This window comes from Pomacea canaliculata, linkage group LG3 (genome assembly GCF_003073045.1).
Source record: "Pomacea canaliculata isolate SZHN2017 linkage group LG3, ASM307304v1, whole genome shotgun sequence".
NCBI lineage: Eukaryota > Metazoa > Mollusca > Gastropoda > Architaenioglossa > Ampullariidae > Pomacea > Pomacea canaliculata.
In genome coordinates, this window is record NC_037592.1 from 36,363,986 (window position 1) to 36,385,751 (window position 21,766).

The following is a 21,766-nucleotide window of genomic DNA, read 5'->3' on the forward strand; positions in this document are numbered from 1 at the left end:
ATGTCTCACGAACACCATAATGTTCATACCTGAGAAAGAATGATCACATAAGTTTGAAGCAGACCGAGCACGCTGAGAGAATGCGTTGTGGCACGTGACGTGATTTGCACCTGCGCCCTGACGAGTCAGGAGCTAACCAGTCGACTGTAACGCGGCTCCATGCCATGCGTAGTTTTCACGTAGATTCCACGTAATTTCCTTCTAGAGTTATCTTACTATCGACGACACCACCTCGTTACCCTCCGTCCACTCACACCCACAAACCAGATTCTTGGCGATTATCTGTGACGCGAAATCACTGTGTCGGGTAAGGTCCTCGTTTACCACCTGGACTCGAAATAATACGAATAACAAAAAAAGTTCAAGTTCTAACCGTCAGTCTAGTGAAGCAGTCGACTGTGACGGAATATGTCAGAGAGATAAGGGTTCATTTCGCATTTAGCACATTCTCAGGTTGCCAAGTCTCGGAGGTTTTGGAGTAGCGAGTGGTTCTGCTGACATAGTTTTGTGGGTTTCGGAAACTTCTCACAGTTTCTAAAGGATCTTCGCGAGGGCTGCGATCGTGAAGGGAGGAAGAATACATACATTGTGCCGCCAGTGTATGGACCCAACGACAGCAGGGACAAGAATGTATAGAATGATGAGTTATTTAGGAAAGCCAGCTTTGAATTTGTGTCTGTGCGCGCGTGCTTGCGTGGATCTGCGTGCGCACGTGTGGGACAAAAAAAAGAGAGAAAAGCTCACTTTGAAGTATATGTGTGTGTGTGAAACATGAGATGGCATGCCTCGATGGCTATCTGAGGGTTGAATCTTCAGTCAAGATCGCTTCTCTTTCAGACCTATAAGCCGTGCTCTGACAACAGTGATTTAACTCTGTCCCTCCTCAGGTCCAATCCAACCACAACCCTCCCCTGTTCTCTTGTGCTTCTATTTAACCTTTATTTCGAGAGGTTAGCACAAAATCTAGCGACACTTTGAAACTGCACATCATCCATTTAATGACAGTCTGAAGGACAAAGCAACGAACTAAAAGACCTTCGAACTTTGTTCTTTCGAAGCTTGTACATGCTATTTTTCACAATATTCTCCTTTTTGTCTCCCCGTAAGGTGAAGAATTTTAATTCTAGAACTCTATGATCGTACTCATTCATTAAGGGGTAAAACCAGGAATTAATCAAGAACATTTAATTTGTCATGAATTTTCTTCCATGCTCTGGTCATAGCTTGGTGGGCGTGTATCAGGTATTTGACTATGACTAGCATAGCCAGACTGTAGCCACCTAACAAGACTATACTCATTGTTTACTTGGCCTGTGATTTCATAGCTGTCCTGTCGGTCTGTTTACACTTCCGTCATACGTGCCTGTAAACAGTCGTTGTTGAGGTTGAGGCATCCTTCCCGTCAAGTCATTCGCTCGTCCCTCCATTCTAGCTGTGTTTGGGGGAGGTTTATTTTTTTACCCCCAGCTACTGTTCATCGTGTGCTTAGTACCTCCGCGTGTTCATTGTTCAGGCACGTACTCTCGTAAACATTTAGGAGGGGCAGATTGAGCGAGCTTGTAAGCAAAACTGAGGTAGAGAGTGAAGAGAGAGAGACAGAGTGTTGTTGGCACGTTCGTTGTTATCGTCTTTTGCTTCGGGGTCACGTCACGTCATCGCGATGTGAAGACACTTTCCGTGACTGCCAGGAAAATAGATGTGTTTATTAGTCTTGTTAAGTCGGACGTCCTGCCCCTCATAAGTCTTGACGAGCACCTTGCAGTCCTCTACAGCCTGCTGTCACCTGTTCCTCACTGTAACAGTCTTCAGGTCTCGCTGTCCTCCGTATGAACACCCAAGGCTGGTATTTATGGACATCGGCAATATACCCATGGATAATAAAACTGCGGTAACTTGAGTAGGGAACTATGTGATTAGGTTACCCCGACAGGCAAACTAACTCCTGATTCATTAGCCTCTGAGGAGCGGCACAGCGGGAACTCTAGAGCAAAAATGTCATTGCGCATGCGTCGTTTAGTCAAAGGAGGGAGCGAGAAACATACAATACGAGAAACATTTTTCAAAAATAAAACAGCAGGCAAGAAGCTAGAGGATCTATTTATTCTGACCACTTAATAATTGTCCTCGAGTAAATATAAGACAACAAAAATATGAAAATTTCATTTCGAAACAAATGACTAGCGGAGAAAATCCAAAGGCGCCATGTCTCATGAAAATGTTTCGTTTCGCTTTTTATGACGTCTGCTCTTCTCATATTAGTTCAATATAAAAAGGTATTAATCAAACAGTTATGTGTCATACATCTGTCCAGTTTATAAGGTCCAGAAAAATTCTTTGTACTCTGTTCTTTCTCTGCATATGAAACATGACCAGCTACTGTCGTGATGTAACCTCAGCTGCTGGGTCGCCCTGAAACACCCATTCACGCCAACTACCCCCCACTGCCCCCGTGCTCGCTTTTGTTGAACTCAATTACAACCTCCATCATATTTACTCTATATGGAAGAAACCGTTCGGAAGGGGATTCCTCTGATAAATTATCGGCTGAAGAATTTAGGTGGGTAGGCGTACCCTGAGTCCATGTATAGGGGGGTTTAGTGGCTAACTGCGGGTAGCAATTTAGCAGCTTGGGTAGGGTAACAGGCTCGCTAAATGTACTTCATGAATAGGAACCTAGGTGGCAGTATCCTTTCAGAACTAGCAGCGATCGCGCTATCCTCTCTGTTAGCAAACGGATTATCGGCCCACCTTCTCCGTGTCGGGTGGGAAACCTCGCGGGATGTTTGCTGATGTTTTTGTTACGTGGAAGGTTGTCATGTCATACCAATCCGCCCGCAAGACCTGCAAGGACTCGCCTCCTACCTACGCAGCCCATAACAGCGTCGCTTTGGACTTGACACCGGGGTGGCCTCCACCTACCCGCTGCTTATCGTCTGACGTTTCAGTTAATCGATCTAAAATTGCAACTGGGCGTCCTCTTATCTTTCCGACACTCGAGTCTACAATAAAGCAAGTAAGGAAAACAGAAGCTCTGCCCTGCTGAGTCAAAAGAAAATGCTTTTGCTGCAGTGACAATCTTTGTTTGCGAATGAGAACACACAATCTCCCTCTCTCTGAGAATAGTGTAGCAGATATACGAATGCTTGTTTCTCGGCTGACCGTCATGCTGAAAAGATTTGTCATCGAAAGGATTAATTTCCGTGCAAATGATTGAGCCAAATATAAAAAAAAAACAACTAAAAAACAAGGCCGTCGTGATTTATGGTCGGGATGTTTTGGGATTCCTAAGTTGTTGGTATGACTGAGCACCAGGCTCGGTTTATTTTGACAGCTTCTTTCTATCATTTGGTAATTTTTCACGACGGAGGAAGAAAGACAAAACCAGAAAACCCCAAGTAAAACATTCAACGAGCTGTCACATTCAGAAATGAATCTGCTCCGAGGCGAGATTTGAACCTGAGACCCTTAGACCATTAATGTACTGGGTTGCTGGCCAACCCACCCACCCCATATGACGAACAGACTCTATCCACGTCCCTTCACATGGTGAACCACAGTCTTTGTTAACATGAACCTCTGGTACTTTATACCTTCTCCATCGTTCAGGTGTTCTTGCAAATGTGATATAGGTCAGTCAGGAGGAGTTTAACCACCTTTCTCGACGCTAACCATGAGTCATGGTTTATTCTCAAAAAAAAAAAAAAAGAAAAGAAAAAAAAAAGACGTACTAAGCTGTCATTTCTAAGCGCTCTTGTCCGCATCACACCCTCTACTGTTAAAAAAAACCCAACAACAAAAATAAGGTGCTTGGCTGTTCGTAACTTACTTGTCGCCGACAGCAGACACCGAGACAAGGAGTTTTTTTGTATTTGTTAATGTTAATGGCGAGTCTACGTGTTCCTGAAAAATGACACTCCCACGACTGCAGCTGTAAGTTCTTACTTGAAGGACCTCACAGCTGTGAGGCGTGTAAATAACAGCTGAACAATAAAGACAGGTGTGTAAGTACTGTATTCAGTGCGCATGTTCTGAATCCCAAACAGGAAAGTGAACGTCGGCACGTTCTTCAGCCCTCACAAAAGGCTGAGAGGAAAATAAAATTAATCAGAAACAATATCGTTGGCTGATTTGCTGAATAATGATAGTAATTAATCTATAATAAATCGCGAAGCCAAGCATTCTGTGACGAAATCGAGAAATGAAAAACTCCTAATCCCGACTTGAACCTTGACCCTGATCCTGCCCGCGGTCTGCTATGTGCGAGGAGATTTTTGGAGGTCGAAAGTTATGGTTGTGTTGTGACGTTTGCTGCTGCATGTATAAATGCAGATTAGAGCAGTCGTGCGTGTCGTCCCGCCACATGATGTCAACATACTGCTCTACAGCGCCAGTCCGCCCATCTTTCTCGGGGAGAGGAGGGGGGAAAAAGCGTTGAAGAGGAAGAAAAAAGGAAACACCGAAAGTTTCTTATGTGTGGTAATATCTGAATTATGCAAAGTGGGAAATAAAAGCTGCATTAAAGTTTTTTTTCTTTTTTTTTTTTTGTGAAATAACGTCTGCAACGTTATTTTGCACAAATTAAAGGAATAGCTCAGAGGCAATGTAAATGTCTACATATTCATTTTTCACCTGCATGCACGTATTTTCTGCTAAATAAAGTGAAACAATTAAAATAGACGTGCACTCTTTGTATTTTCACAACCCAGAAATGTTTGTGGTCATCTGGCTAGTCAAGCTGCTGAATAACAGTCATGATGGTTCATTGACAGGACCGCGGAGCTGAGTCGCCGGAACTCAGGAACTTAGCCTGGCATGCGAAATGTTGTGCATGTGCACACTCGTGTGCGTGTGCGTGTGTGTGTGCGTGTGTGGTTTTCTGTATTGCAATCTTGAAACCATCGCAAACACCATAACACAAGTGAAGACACAACGGCCGATTACCTGAGCTCGGCAAACGTGCCTGCTTGAGACGTCGTGCATTCTTCCCTTGACACGGCAGATTAATTCTTCTCATTTTTATTTGAGGGGCGGGAGCCAGAGAAGAGTGGGTTGGGAGGGATGGGGTTAGGAGGTTGTTGAGGTTTATGTTTTCTACACAAATGCGCAGGCATAAGCTGCATGGACACGTGATTCTGAGGGGAGTCTGGTTTCCACTGACGTGTGCGCTCGCCATGAAAAGCTCTCAAGCGGCGCTGTTATCACTTGCGACTCTTGCGACATTGTGGGGTTGGGGAGTGGTAAGGGGAGGGGAAGGCCAGTGGAGCGTGACATGTGCCAGCAGACTGTTGACGGCACCTGATAAAAAAAAAAGCAGTGAGCCCAGCACTCGGAGCGCACTCATCTGTGACACGCTAGTGAAGACTGTCAAACGACCGTCCCTAATGTTCGCTGAGGATGGCAAGGTGTACACATGTATAGGCGCCGATAACTACGTATTTGTCTCCTTAACTTGCTATCATCCCGTTATCTTGTGGTCAAGTCTATCGTCTGCAGAAATGGGCGTACGTGAAGCTCACGTTTTTGTTATCGTCGCAGAGAAACCGATGAGAGGATAACTTGAAGCAAATAGGAATGGCAACAGCGGTTTGGTCGTTCGTATAGACGAGTCTGCGCATGGTGACATCGACGTTGTAGGTGATATAACAAGAATATCACCGTAGCATTTACGGTGGCAAAGCAACCAAATTATGAGTTGGTCACCAGCCAATGTAATCAGGTCTGAGATGATGAGTAGTCAAGGCAAGATACTTTGCTTTTATTACAGTCACTGCCCAGACATTCATAATACGATTTAAACATCACTAGCACCATTTCGAAAGTAATGGTCTTCTGAACGAACAGACAAATAAATCAGTCAACAAACATATCTTACATGAAATATGCGAAAGATGCAACTGCATAACAACTAGAACTCCTCACACGTCTACTGAGCTTTAACAAATCAAAGTTTGTCACCTGACAAAATGTGAAAAGCGAAACATCAAGATCGTAAGACAAACCTAACTCCTCGTGAAAGTTCAAAAAATAAATAAATAGCGAGGGGAAAGTGGGTCAGGGGAGGTTGTGATGACAGAGTGAAGAGCTCGTCTCGGTGGTCTCACTGGTGTTGATGGAAAGGATGAGCACTGCAGACTCACCGTCGCCTGACACTCAGTCCGTGAAGCTCTTCATTGGAAAGTATCTTTTGCTCGGCTTCACCGGCGCGGCATGTGGTCCACCTGAGTGCTGTCAAATGTAGCTACACTTTCTTGCCAGTTTACCTGTTCGGCAGGTCTTGACACACGAATCCTACCTGCAGGCTTTTTGTCGGTGTCGGCCTGACGACAGTCACATGCTTGGAACAGGGATCGCAGCTCAGAGGGGCCGACTTTTATTGCCACTAAACTGGCGCTAACTCTGGCTTTTATGTGGTCCAACTTCTTCCACCACACGTGAATCTGATGTTACCGAAGTTACTATTCTTCTTCTTCTTCGGAAACAGAAAAGGATGGAAACAGTCTTTAGAAAATGCTGACTAAATCAAGAAAGTGCAGTTTAGTTTCACAGTACATTTACAATTAGCCCTGCTTCTTGGAATGTTTGTAGGTTGGTCATCCATGTTAAGTGTAGTTTTGTTGGACTAATGGCACACACAAAACCATCATATTGTGTTATTAATTTATAACTGAATTACCTGGATTAATGAATCCAATGTTATACATTCAGACAGCAAACTTATCGGGAAGATTCTGTACAGTATTCCTGATTTTATACAGAAGATGATTGCTATGAGAAGACAATGCTGAATTCCTGAAGAAAGATAATAGCAACAGGAACGAAAAAATAGCAGCACTTTATTTGAGGTTTTCATCGGCCTTTTGTCAGAAGTCCAAGAAGTTTAGGGCAGGAGAGCATGATGGAAGGCTAGTTTCTCCCTGACAACTTCACAACTTCTAGCTTTGAATAGAGAGAAGGAGAAGAGAGCGAAGTGGAGAGAAAAAGAGAAACTGACCAAAAGTGCGCGTGAGACAACGAGGGGGAGTGGCAGAGTGAGTGGAGGATGGCGGACAGTAGTACTGACAGAAATGAAGTACAGAGCGCCAGGACAAACAATACGCGGTAAACATGGGATGGACTGAGAAACGCCGCTTGAGAGGATTGTCGCCTGGAGTGTCAGGCTGGAGTGCCGGGGCAGCAGTCGTACCAGCAGCTTCCTTACCACTAAATACATCCCATCATCCCATCATCCCATCAGTCGTACAGTTTTCAGTTCCTTGAAGGTGGATTTTGGGGAAACTTCTGATTTATCAGAGAAGGTACGGGTGGAAAAAGAATGGCGTTAAACTTGGGTGGGGAAGGAAGAGAGTATGGCCAGATAGCGCTCACTCGTGTATGAAGAAAGTGAAGTTATGGGAACCGTGACTTTTTATGGCATGTTTGCGAGAACCTTCGGCACTCATCTCAGTCCCAACACCAAACACGTCTCTAATCATCACTTATCTAAATTAGCCGCCAGACAAGAAAACTGGGTTCGTCCTGCCAAAGCCAACCTCAACTGCACACAGACTTCCTCACTCAGGTCACGTGTTGCGGGGGTGGGAAGGCACAGACTCTCGCTGACCGCCGACAAAGGACGAGGTCAGCAGGTACCCGGGGTGTCATAGGCTTCCATCAAAAGCGGATGATGGCGAGAAAAGCGGTGGGGGAGGTGTTGGAGGGAAACTAGGGGAGCGGGTCAAGAGTGTTGTGTATCCCTTTAGTCGGGTGTCGGACGCGATGAGGTGTGGGAGTGCGTGCACAAACAGCAGGTGAACAGGTCCTGGCACAGCTCCCACGACCCGCAGTGTCCGGTCAGTCACCTGCATGTCTATGCGATTTACAGGTAGACGGGGGAAACCAATCCACATGTAAAGACCAATCTGAACGCGAACGCATATTGCTTAATAAAAATGCTATTCATAGAACTAATCAACATCTCGAATGCAAAAATTGTTAAAAGAGAAAAAATGCGCTTTCGAGAAATTAAAGAAATCGTACGGCTCACCTGTTCGCCTTGATAAATAAACGGATCCTTACACATCAGGGTCGAAAATGCGAGCCGTCGAAAGCGCATATGTATTTAAAGTATTGTACATAAGGTGACCATACGTTTCCGGGGCGAAAGCGGGACACGTGCCGGTGATGGTGTCGTCACCGTCAAAGAATGTCGAAAAAAAGTGATTTTTAAAGACAACTGGGACATTTGATGGACTTGCTAGAAAGCCAGAAAGCGGGACATTGAGCAGGCGGGACAAGAGGTCAAAAGCGGGACTGTCCCGCCTAAAGCGGGACGTCTGGTCACCTTAATTGTACATGTTGTTGCTGAAAACAGACGAACTATCCATAAATAATTTCCAACTAATGCCCTTATTTTATGTATCATTGAAAGGACCGGAGTTGTAGTATACTGATCACAACTCACGTACAGTCGGCACAATGCATCTGAGCACTAGGTGAATGCGTATGCATGAGTCTTTGTTCTTGTGCTTGTTTCCCTTTGTGCCTGTGTAGAACACGTATTCACGAGGGTCTGTCTATGGCGTGTATTTGTGGGAGAGAGAGAGAGAGCAAGTGAGAGAGAAAGAGTGATAAACCGCTGTTATGAACAATGAGAACTTCAACTAGTCCTGACAAGGTCTCTCCCTCCCGTTGATAACAAGTAGCTCCACCACGCTGTAGACGTCAGGCCTGACCAGGAGTTTTGCAGACAGAAGTCTGATAGGCTTGTTACCCGCTCACACACCCCGTTTGTAAGGTCAAGAGTCAAGTCTCCGGCGGACGCCCGGGTAGAAGGTGGTGGTGGTGGAGGCTGTAGTGGTTCTCGCCAGGTAATCAGGTCTGGCCAGAGCAGATAATGGGCCACTTGTGTGGAAACCGTGATCGCACCTTCATAAGACAAATCTCCTGAGATCCCAATTCGCACTCCATGTGCCAAACTCTGGCCGCGGGGGTAAGAAAGTGGTCACGTGAGGACTTCAGCACTGCTCCTGTTGGCCTCCAGAAAGCTAAATCAGATTGCCATTTGTACTTAGGCCTTAACAGCCTCACACATCGCTGGTGAATTTTATCCGCATTTATTACCTGTAAATACAGGTGGGCACTGTCGTGCCTGCCAGGTTTGTGTAGAACCAGGTGTAGCCTTCTTAAGAGGAGACAAAATGCCTTAAGAGTCTAAATGGTTCTGTGGACACCTTACAATTTTCGTGTCATCAGGAAGGGTTGGAACTGAACTATTCTTCTAAGTTTAATGACGAGATCTCTTAAAGGCTGAACGATAATCTTACCGTGGATCAGTCCTCAGCGAGGTCCGTAACCTCCGGTTCCTTGGTCGCCGCGCATTGGATGCAACCTCTTCTGAACTACTGAACTGTTCGGTTCGGCGATCATTCCCAGCTTGATTCTGGTTTTCTAACTGGGAAGAGTATAGAGTTTGAACTCTGTTTATGATAGTGAATTAGGTTTAGGGCGAAAAAAAAAAATCCTACAACATTCTATGAAGTATGTCGTCTGGTCGTCAATCATTACAACCTTTGCAGTCTGCACTGGAACTTGTAGAGCAGGTGGGCTGGTTGTGGGCTGGTATGAGCTGTACCTGGGCTAAATGCTCCCGACTTTAGGCGTCAACTCTAGTAGGATGACAGGCGACAGGTCGTGAAGGGTTGCTTAGCGGCACCGTGCGGAGATCCAATCCCCAGCGGTACCCCGGGCCTTTTCCTCCGATAAGTAACTTCTTCAAAACAAACAGCAATGCAGAGACCTTGTCACCTCTGGGACGACTGTTATCAAAGTCTTAAGTGTTGGCCTGTTTCTCTGACAGATGCAAATGACAGAATTCTAGCACAAATGTTTACTGGTACACGATTATAAAAATACTTGGATTTAAAATACTGAATTGTAAAGGAAAAAGTACCCAAGCGTGACGGAAAAGAAAAGAAAACAAGATCTCAGTCGCTGCTTGTAATGGAAGTTTTCTGTAAAGGACATCTGCTGGCTGTGACATACTTCACAGATGACAGGCCTGTCCCTCCCCTTGTTCGGCTTGTATTTCTACACACGCGCACACTTGTTGACGGAGGGCTTTCTTACACAGCGTGACTTTGGGAGGTAACGACGCGGTACCGCTGAAGAAATAATTCGTTCTTTTACCCTGGCTCGCTCGCACTAATCTTATACAAACCCGGGTGGAGGGAAGGTCTTGAACGGGCTGAAGGTTGACGACAGTCTGATGTATTCGTTTGATCAAAGTGGTAATACAAGAGAGAGAAAGAGAGAGAGAGAGAGATCTGTGTCTGAATTCGTTTCCACGCCTTAAAACAAACTCAAACTTTTCAACTTGTCACCACGCCCTTAACTATGGGACAAAGTGAGCCGGTGAAATTACTTGAGACGAATTTTAAATTACCTAATCCCAGTGCTTTTATGAATTGATTAGGATATAGAATTCTATAAGGCCGTTTATTTATTCCGTGTTCGGGAGAAATATACTCTCATTTGTAGCCGAAGAAAGAAAAGCAAAATGCAGTGTGTGTGTGAGAGAGAGAGAGATGACATTGATGAATTAATTTTTTTCTCTTGCAGTACCAGCCACTGTGTGAGCTACAGACAGAAAGCCAGACGTGAAGAGTGATTGAATGATCACGATCGCTTTTGTTTCCTGTACATGCGCAAAGATAGCAGAACAGACATAAGCAGCATCTCTTGATATAGTATGTACAAGAACACATTCTTGTCTGCAAAGAGGATTTTAAACAAAATGAATGTTAAGCTAACATTTTCACTGACTTCCTAACAGTCAGATGAGAGAATGAGCGAAGTGTCATACTAGATGTCCAGCATGGCGCATCCTAATGCCGGGTGCTGCGAGGTGAATGGACTTTGCATCTGTTCCTCGACTGATCTTGTCCCTGCATTCTTCACACTTTCATATGCGGTCGCGCACGTGAGCGCGTTCTCTGTAACTCGTGCACTGATCTGAACCTAGTATCTTAGAAATTTATTTTAAATTAAGGACTGCAGTATTTTCCTCGCCATGTCACCATGGTTCTTGACTGGAGTCACAGAGATGACAGTGACGTCCTTCCAGATTGAAGAGGTGAGAGAAAAACATAAAAGTGAAGCTCGTGACGCAACGGTCGAACGGGGAGAGAAGTATTAAAACACTTTTCACACGACCAGCTTTATGTGAGGGCGATGCTCATCTCCTCTCCCTCGCTCCCTGACGTTTCCCTACCCTCTACAGGAGCCAAGTACCCATCCTGGATCGACTGGTGGTTGAGGGGTTGGAAGGGGAAAGAGAGAGTATGGGCAGTACGCTGCATCACACAGGTATTGAACCGGTAATATGCTAGCCTTCGGGTTCGGACACCGTTGCTCTAACCACTCCGATATTAGCTTTTCCCTCAGGTCGTGAGTAGGGAAAGGGAGGAGAGAGAGAAAGGCAACAGGTAGGGAGATAACCTCTTGTCCTCTCGTGACATCTCTTCGTGGTACAGCTTGCAGTCACGACTAAAATATCACGTAGCAATCAGGGCGCATGTCCTTAACATGACGTAACGGCCGACAGTTATGGAAACTACTTTCGGTTAGCGAACCGACTGAATATTACTAGAACTAGCAGCGAGCATACGTGAAAAAAACAAACAACAACAACAGCGGAGCAATAACACTGCGTTGAAAGTGAGTGTAGCGGCACCACTCGAGTCATTTTTAACTCAGGGGGCTGTCATACATATTCATGAGATGGCGCTGCTCTCGACACGATTTCTAGCTTGGACGTGAAACTAAGGGGGAATGGGTGTGAAAGGATGTGTCATGACCACTTATAAACAATGACCTGGGCTACGATCTCAGCTGACAGACTGGACACGCTCTTCACTTCTTCAACCCGCGCCTGTGTGTCTGGTTTATTGGACTTTAAAATTTATGAATAAGTTGAAAAAACACGCCACCTATCTTAGAAGGGTTGAATCTGAAAAAAGTTTCACAAGGTGATTTTTCAAACCAACTCAGCCAACGTCACCCCAACAGACATTTATAGGACTAACAGGAATCTAAAGGTTAAATCAAAAAGCGATATGATAGGCTTCTTGGCACCACGGTGGACTGGTGCCTAATTCCATAACCACACTGTCGTCAACACCCGATGATTCATTGCTGAGCAGGGTGCGCAAGGGTTTCTGGAGGGAGGTCCGGGGTTGGGGTACGGGAAGGTGTTGAATGATGTCGCGTCAATCGGTGGCGGCATATAGACAGCACAGCTGTGCACTCGACACTGGAAGAAAACCGACTCCACCCCACCCCCAACCCACCACTATTTTTCCCCCGTGCGCATGTACCAGTCTCATCCGGGTACGAGTCCACCCTTTAAAGACCTACCTGAATGGTTTGTGTTTTTTGCAGATATCAGTATATATACACGATATAAACATAACCTGTAAATTTCAGCTTCCAAAACCCATCCGTTAATTAACTATCCGCTGGCAAAGTGCGCGATTCGCACCTGCGATCAACGAGCGCCGCTGGCAGTGTACTACGTCACTCTAACTGTGTACTACGTCACCTTGGTGCACCATTCACAACATTGCCAGCAGTCAACACCAATCACAGCGACAGTTCGGGTTATTCGGACGTTGAAAGTCTGCATTTCTCACATCTGTCCCCTTGTTACCTCGTTGATGCAAACAATCTGCATGCCGTGCAATGTAGCAGTGTCTGTCTGTCCGTTTGTCTGTCGTTTGTCAGTCCGCCCAGCCATATGTCTGAGTTGTCAGTCTGAAGAAATACAAATAACATTTCTGCCGTGAGCGTGCGATGTACGTCTCTCTGGGTCATTCGACGACTTAACAAGAAAGATTTTAGGGAACTATCAGCTCACCGTTTAGCCATTTTTCGTTTAATCTCTTTTCCGATATCGCAGCCATACTTGCACCCAACATTCACACTCGCCAGCTTTCTCTGTCTGTCATGTAACCGTCGGCCTGAGCCACAGCGGCAGTTGTCGCACATGATTTGACAAATCCTAAGATCAGGTGAATGAAGGACGGTGGGGTCACCCGATAATTTCGACAAAGGGGGAATTCTCGAATCTCAAGGCAGTGGGGACCAGAAAAAAAAAACCAACCACTTACTATTTCATTCAACCTGATAAACTTGTGACGCCTACCTGCCCAGAGACCTGTATCTGCTCACAAAGACCAGATACCAGCTGAAACCACTTTAAAAGAAGTGTCGTCAAATTTGCCACTCCTACCTGTCGTGTTTTCTACAAGGGTGTAGGCTAGGATAAGAACAGATGAAGTATACATGTGTATACTGACTGAAACATGGTAAGCTTCATATTGACGATGCGTTCAGGATGCCTTTCATTAAAAATAAGTAACACGATGTTGTTGGGATCATTCAGGAAAGGGTAAAGTACTTGCTTATAAAGAGTTCAAGCACCCGAGCAGCTGCTCACTTGGCAGAAGGTTTATGATAATAAACGATGACTCTTACAGGTCATGAACGGAAATGAACCTCAAGTATAAATCAAGAGGGTTCCAGCCCTCGCCTGTCCATCCAAACTATTTTGGGCAGCCTCCTTTAAAATGCAGTTCCCATAACTAGAGATCAGTCTCCATTCACAGGAGATGTCTGGGGTTTATTGCTTGGCACCACCGAGGTTTCCACGTGCTAGGTGAGACCGTTTCTCTGTAACACCGGTTTACCTGTAATGATCTTTGAAAACTGTTTTGTTGTAACCACAATTCACATAAAAACTGTTTCACTGTGCCCACAGGACATTTTTTTCGCTAAAATAACAAGTGCATACAGACGCATTTCGTTGGAGATGATAGTGCCGGCAATAACAGCTTTTTGCTTGCTTCGTGACAGACGCCTCTAGAGCACTTTTCGTTGCATAACATGGCGCACGGTGTCACCCAAGAGGGAAGATCTTGTAGATATACGTGTATACAGCGAGGAGAAAGCGAATGAGTCACTCTGTACTAACACTGGGGCTAGAAGCTCGACTAAATTTATCGCCGTCGTCTCTTGACCCCTGAGCTGCCTCGTGCGCCAGCGACACCCAGGTATTATACTCACCTTGTGCAAACACGCCGAGTTTACTTCTTCAAAAGTGAAGGGATATGCTCGAGACACATTCATAAGTGTCAGCACAGTCGCTATTATTTCACTATTTAATGTTAGCTACAAAGGTGGAGAGCAAAGGGAGAGAGAAGACCCTGGATGTGTAGAGAGCTACATACCACAAACACCATGTCACAGAACAACAGTATCTGGGTCTCCGGGTTCGAAGTGACTTGCGTCAGTAAAATGGTCATTTGAATATCCCCAAAGGCATCAGACAATATACACTGCTATTTAGGGGTAGGGTGGGTGTGTGGGTGAAGTGTTATAACAGGGTACATACACTATTCGTATTTGAAAATGTGTATTTTTCAAGTACTAATGCTTCTGGATTTGACTCGGGTCTTTCTTCGATAAGTCCGGCAAAGTCACCTTTTTAAAAAAAATACAGAAGCACAAAATATCTTGTTTACCATCATCACAAATAAACATTCAATAACAAATACATTTCATTTCATTTCCACTTAACGTTACATAAAACATCAGTAAGTGCAGTAAGGACAATTTCTTGTGTGTGTGTGGGGAGAGAGAGAAGCAGGACTGCCCAGTGATATGCTCAGAAGTGCGCGTGAAGCATGTTACTTGGTGGCGAGCTCATAACTTGATGTGCAATGCGTCCGCATCAAGTGTCAGCCCGTCAGACTTCCAGACTTACCTTGATGGTGAACTCTGACAATAGTAAGTTTAAAAAAAAAACTGAAACAGGAGTTGCAGTTGACGACAGCTGGCTCGTACATTAGTTGGCCTGGCCATGGGTTGATGACTAGTACTTTAAGTAGTACCATGGGACTCCCTTGACAGTCTGTGCTTTGAAGCACTCAAGTGTGTCTTCAGTCTTGCCGTTTGTCACCAGGGTCACACAAACATATGAACACTGAAAAAAAAAAGAACAAGGAAGATCAGGACAAAGGGCAAGAAGAAAAAACAGAACAAGAAATCATCTCATTTCTGACCTTTGGGCCCAACTGCCTAAACAGGCTGAAGCCAGTGTTCATAGTCTCCGTGACAGCTCACGGCTGCTCCTTAAGTTAAAATCAGACCCGTAAACGTGGTGTAATATAAGTAAACAAGAAAAATGTAGCTAAAAGGTTTTCTTATTTATTTTTTAAAGAGAAATTTGGACTTACACATAGTCATTGACACAAGCACATTCTACACCCTTCTGCGTCCACCACGATGGATATTATGGCATAATTAGTTTTGTTTTCTTTGGGAGTCAGATATAAGTGAAAAGATTAAAGGAAAAGCTTTCTTTTTACAACCTAGAGACGGTTGTAGGAAGCAGAGCCTAGCTCTGTCCTTTCATCTCGCCTGTGTTGTTGCTTGGTTTTGTGCACGGCAATGTTTGTAGACCTGTATGGACCTCGAGAAGAGAACTGATTGGCCCCGAAGAGAAAATAATATCTTTCACTGAGCTTTACAAGTAATTAAAAATGCACGAAAGAAAGTCTAGAACACTGAGTTCCTTCAGACTTTTCTGTGATAACGGAGACTGACAGTGGACTGTATGTCGGTTTTGTCAGAATACCTCCAGCAAAACGACAGTCGAACATCGGTGGGCGTTGTTAGTGACGTCAGTAGGGGGTTGAGGGTGGAGATGATCACAGCTTTTATGTACCTGTGAAATATCGCAGCAAGAAATACTGCAGCGGTGTCAGTGTTCCCTGTCAAGATGGTTGCAGACACAGTTGACTGACTCGACATTTTTGTTGTCGCACTACAGAAACAGGGACAACCAGTTTCTTGCATAAATTTGACTGGGCATATGCACACGCGCGTGTGTCTTTGTATTTGTTTGTTTGTTTGTTTTGTTTGTTTGTTTGTTTGTTTGTGTGCATAAGTTCGTGGGTGTACATCAGATGGAGAAAATACATGTGTACCTCAATGTGAGTACAGAATAGCTTTTGCTCTCGCCATGCGGAACATCTTTTTAAAGCTTGTATCTTATCTTAAAAATGAGGATTTATCTTAGGTAGGTACATAACTGCTTCAGAGGATGGTTTTTGAACCTGCCCTTAAAAACATCCGTTGTGGTCGTACTTTCCTCCGATAATTAGATTCGTTTGGAGAAGGAAAATAAACGCCATTCACAATGAAGGTATCATCTGCACAATTATTAAATATAGCGTCTGAAATACTTTATACATACTTACAAATGTGATACAGATAACATGGTTATGGGACATCTGAGCTAATAGGGAAGATAAAGAACCATCACTATTTAGGAAGAGGTCCAACAGAATATAAATCATGTGATTTTTTTTTTCGTGTCCCAAATAGGAGATTTTTCTTTAAAAAAAAAGTAGAAGCAGCTTAGTGTGGACGACCGCACGGAGTACTGAGTGCACATGACAGTGACTTATACCCTCCGTTATCAGATTTACAACGAGATGGGCTTGAAAGCCGAGATGTTATTTACAATGTTTGAGCAGACGTGATTAAAAAAAGCGCTCGCTGATAGTCCAAGTGAAAAGAGGGTATAATGTAAACTTCTGAGAAATTCTATAAATAGGAAGAAGGAATTTTAAAATAAAAAATGTTTGATGAGATGTGCGGATACGGACGTCCAGCCGTGGATGACCAAAACATTAATATACTAAGATTTTACGAAACGGACTGTTGAAATGCTAAGACCGTGATTCATCTTATGTTTTATTTATGAGCCTGAAGACAAATGTTAATATAGAAGGAAACCAAGAGTTTATGGTGGGTTTTTCAAGTCATACTTTTGAAACCGGGATATCAGTATTTCTCCAATATGTCATCCATACCCTTAACATCTATAAATTTTTATTAGCTTTGTCAACAATAAAACGCCCTATGCATGTCAATGATGATAGTGTCCGAAGGATGTTTTTGTGTGTGTGTGTCCGGCTTTCAGCAAGGAGTGAGGATCCTAAAGAAACCGACTGAGGGGAAAACTGTTTGCAGCTGGGAGTTTGTCTCGTTTGTCCTCCATTACCCTAAAGTAGTTGTAGGTTTCACGGTAACATTCGCATGCATATCTCCTTTTCGTTGGGTCCTTATCTCTGCTACAATAAAAGTTTATTTTTCTTGACGCCTCTGCAGTTGTTGTAACCTTTCACCTGAATATTTTTCGGGTACTGTACCCGTAGATGAACCCAACGTCTCTTTTTGCTGATAACGTTAAAGGACTAATGGGGTGCTGGAATTTTATGGCGGGAAGAGGTTGTAATCGTGACGTCACGTTTGTACACAGATGCTTTGCCTAAGTGGCATATGGTCCCAGCTCTCTCATTGGCTGAGGCCTTCACAACGTAGACATATTCATGTACAATCTTGATGCCTCTGTTGTTAACCTTGACCTATGTGTACTGATGTTTGAGGTGTATCTTGAGACTGGAAGGTATTCACCAAGAGCTGAGGAAGTAGTATTTTGCACAAAGCTTTTCCGAATCATTAAAATATATTGCATCTCACATAAAGTACGCTTGAAGCATGGAAATGTTTTCAGGCCTTAAAATATTGTAAAAGTTAACACTTTGTGAAGACTGCTAAGCCAAATCAAAAATTAAATTTAACTGAAAGTTTCTGGCAGCTTAACAGAATATAAATGTGTAGTGAATTTGTAATTAACTATTTTTAAAAGGCGCTTGCATGGACCTGATTTCCACCTTCTGACATCTTTGAAGGCCATACTTAATGCGAACGCTTTCCCATATGCTAACATTAAATTCTACAATAAATACTTGTGTTTATATAATGTTTTGTGTCCGAATTGTGATGTAGTTAGGAATAGTCCAATGCTACTAAGAGGTCGCTTTAGGCAACTGCGTTACCTAGAACCTAAATTGAAAAAATAGTTAACTAGATGAAAGGTCTATCGGGCCTATACAATAGACTTGTAATCCAAAAATTTTACCTTTTTCTGCCTAAATACGTGGAGTGGATGCTAAACCAGAAACTCCTGATTGCTCAGAGTAACACAGCAAAGCATCCCTATCAAACAGACAAGTTAAGCAAACTGAATCAAGAGACCGCTAACACCATGTATACCTTTCTAAACCAGTATAGTTAATCTTTGCAATTTCCAGCAATACAGTTTTATTTGTAGGCACAGACAAGTTCGATCAGACCTCAAGTCCATGGAAAAACAACTCAGCGACGGCTGTATATCACACGAATGACTGCTGTGGCGACATGCAGCTGCAGTAAACAAACAGCGGTTACCTGGGCGACCGTCGATCTTCAGACAAAGATAGCCGCACGAGGCGGAAGTAGCGGGAGGGGACGGGAGGGGCGTCCTATCTGGACAGCTGCTTGACGATGGCACACTTATCTTGCTGGCAAGAGGCGCCTCAAGCGAGCGTCCCGAGTACAGGACGAGGAGAAAGATAAAAGCAGCTCAGCGAATGAGTGCTTTTTGAACAGTCTCCACCCAAGTGCTCGCTGGGGTAGAGTGCATCATGAAGTCGTATGTGCGGGAGGCATAGTCAACAAGCATGCAATGTAATATACATAGACAACGAGCGTGTGAGACCTGCGTATTCCGAAACTCCATCATGCGTAACCTTAATTTTATATATGAGAGATGCATTGTCCTTTAAGATGTGTTAGACTGTAATAAATTTTTCATCCACATCCAGTTCCTGTATTGATTTTGCTGATTGATTTATAGAGAAATGGCTGACTATAATCTAATCAGTAATTTATCTATGTTTTTAATTCCAAGTTAATAAAAGCTGTTGTTTTCACTAAACGTCGCTCACTCCGTAAATGACGAAGATTAAAAATTAAAATAATTCGCAAGTGCAAGTATTTCTTCATTATATATGTTTTGTGTGTCACGGTAACAGGCTTAAGAGAAATGGTGTTAAGAGAAAATACCGTTAATACGGGCATTATCCTCTTCAACTGATCAAGTTACTTGTTCTGCTTTTGTTCGTCTTCTCGTCTTTTACACCGTGAGCTTTACTACCAGCTGTGAGAATACTGGAGGAACATCTACCTCTACCTGATGTCTTCCGTGTTTTATCTGTACGACAGCCGCCATGATGTCTGGTGTAGCAGAAACACGGACTTAATAAGATGTTGGCCTTTTCGTCCGTCTCACCTTTCCCTCCCTGCGTCCAAATTCTTTTTGTCTCTGATGGATCGTGAGATCGTTTCTTTGTTCCCTTCTTCGGTATTTATGTGTGCACAGCACTAACATTGTTCTTTCTCTCTCGGTTGTCGACCTGGTTATCTCTCGCTGTATCAGAGCGAGCGCAATGTGCGCATATACACAGTGGTGGAGGAAGATGCTCTTCTTTTTTCTTGTAGGGGGGGTGGTGGGGATTGCTGGTGGCTAACGCCATGCTGACAGTGAACTAGATTCACATTCTTGTCTCTTCAGTATTTTCTTTTTGAGGGGGGAAGCTCCTTCTTTGCCCCCTGGTTCCTATGCCACTGACACACATTAAAAAAACAAAGATGGTAGGAGAGACAAGGAAAGTGTTGTTAAGCGACACCTATTCACTCAAGCAGGATACCGGCATCTAAACAGTTTAAAAACCATGTCTTTTTTTCGAGCGTAACAAAGGTCGTGTCCTTAATCTTTTTTTTATTTTTTTTTTTTAGGTTATTGGGGTTAGGTACTAGAGATCTCACCTTTCTTGGGGCCAGCTTTAGGCGTCCTACCGGTCGCCTGTCTATCTGCGCCAAGTGCGGGCCGTGGCGGTTTGCCTTAGGCGCCAACTCTTTATGGAGTATCATCTCTGATAGCTGGCTTTAACTAGGCGAAGAGGAGGGTGGGAAAGTTTGCTGTGTGACCGGGTATCGAACCGGCGAGCCTCTCGATTCAGACAAGTGCTCTAACCACTCGGCTTTCCCCTTCCCCATTTTTTTTTTCTAATGTGCCCTAGAGAATTATTGACAGTGTAAGCCCTTAGTCCCTTTCTCTTATGTGTCACAGGCGCTGACGTGACTAACGTTGTGGTAACCTCTGCGACGGGCTTAGTGGCTGGGGTTACGCGGTCATTTTCCAAAACAAACAAGTTTCGGATTTCCGGTTTTCCTTTGTACTGTCAGCCACAGTAGGAGAAAGTGTACCACGCGGCTATGACCCGGATATTTTTACACGCGGGTCATTTGTCACACCGCGGTGCCTCTCTCGCGTTTCCAAGTACTTGAGGGCTTGGTGGACTCAGCCGCGTGGCGAATCCTTGCAGCCCTGCACTGAGACCTCGACTGATCAGCGAGACGGGCCCAAAAAGACAAGAAGAAGGAGAGAAAAAAAAAAAGGTTTCTACAGGGTCAAGCTTCTTAGGGACTGCGGCATTCGGAACTCGTCCTGCCAAGCGTGACGAAGGGGAAGTGTGAGCGTTGGGTGGTATTTCTGTTTGTCGTAGCACTGCATACACAGGGCAGCTCGGACGGGTGGACATCGCTCTGAGGTGGTTCAGGGGGTACAGAGTGAGGGGGGGGGGGGGTGGGAGAGGAGGGCGGGGAGGGAAGGGGGCGGTAGGGTGGGAGGAGGAGGGGGTGGGGAGGGGGTGGGGGTGGGGGGAGGAAGGGGGGAGAGGGGGGAGAGAGGGGGGAGGGGGGGGGGGGGGGGAGGGGGGGGGAGGGGGGGAGGGGGGGGGGAGGGAGGGAGGGGGGGGGGGGAGGGGGGGGGGGAGGGGGGGGGGAGGGGGGGGGGTGGGGGAGGAGGGGGGGGAGGGAGGGGGGGGTGGAGGGGGGGGGGGGGGGAGGGGGGGAAGGGGGGGGGGGGGTGGGGGAGGGGAGGGGGGGGGGGGGGAGGGTGGGGGGGGTGAGAGGGGGAGGGGTGGGAGAGGAGTTATGTGTAGGGGCAGGGGAGAGTGAGGGGCGATATTGAGATAAGGCAGGTGTCATGTGGGTGTCAGGCCAGGCGATACGAGGGTTACAATTGAAACATGAGTAGACCTGAATACAGATCAACCTGTTTATTTACTTATTTATACTTATTAACTTATGTTTTGTTCTGTGCTTAGCAAACACAAACAGAAGGGTAGATAGAAGGAGATGATTGGGAGGCCGGGGCCAGGGCTAAACCTGAATCCAGCGAAGACTAACCCCGAGCCGTGGGCAGGATTAAGGGGGGTGTGAGCAGCACCCAGAGTATCTAACACTCGCCAGAGCAGGACGCGGCGTTCGTGAGCGTCACGGGCCCAGTGTCACGGTTTGGGCCGACAGGCGAAAGGGCTGGCTGCAGAGCCTGCGGCATGATATGGTGTGAGCCAACTCGCTACCTTAGCGTTTCTTTTGGCCCCACATGACCTGCAAGGAACCTGACCCGACAGGATCGCAGGACTAACAGACCGTGCTGAAGTTTGATATATATTCAATTGTGTGAAGGTCGACCATCAGCGTTCTGGACCGGGCGGTGATGGCAAGGGGGGGAGCGCTAGTGATGGACGGACTGATATGCGGTTAGAAACCGAAAGATAGTTACCGCTGCTAGGGTATTTTTTTTTCTCTCTGTCTCTCTGTGGATAGGTTAGCATGTTTCCATAGTGAGGGGAAGCTTTGAGAGACCGAGCATGATTTCAAGAGCAGCGCCAGATTTTGACTGTCCTGCCGTGGGTGAAATATACGAAGAGATCAGAAACTACGTGCTCGCACATTCATTGAGACAGGGAATGTATCGCACAGTGTCATG

General features: G+C 45.2%; 1 long non-coding RNA gene across 1 annotated transcript in view; it reads right to left on the reverse strand.

Annotated features, from left to right (window-relative positions):
• Positions 1–321: 321 nt before the first annotated feature.
• LOC112559271 overlaps positions 322–21,766 on the reverse strand; it is a 77,555-nt gene continuing 56,110 nt past the window's right edge. The window contains exon 4 of the long non-coding RNA XR_003098310.1: positions 322–15,019. This is a non-coding gene — a long non-coding RNA (uncharacterized LOC112559271). The remainder of the gene's footprint in view (positions 15,020–21,766) is intronic.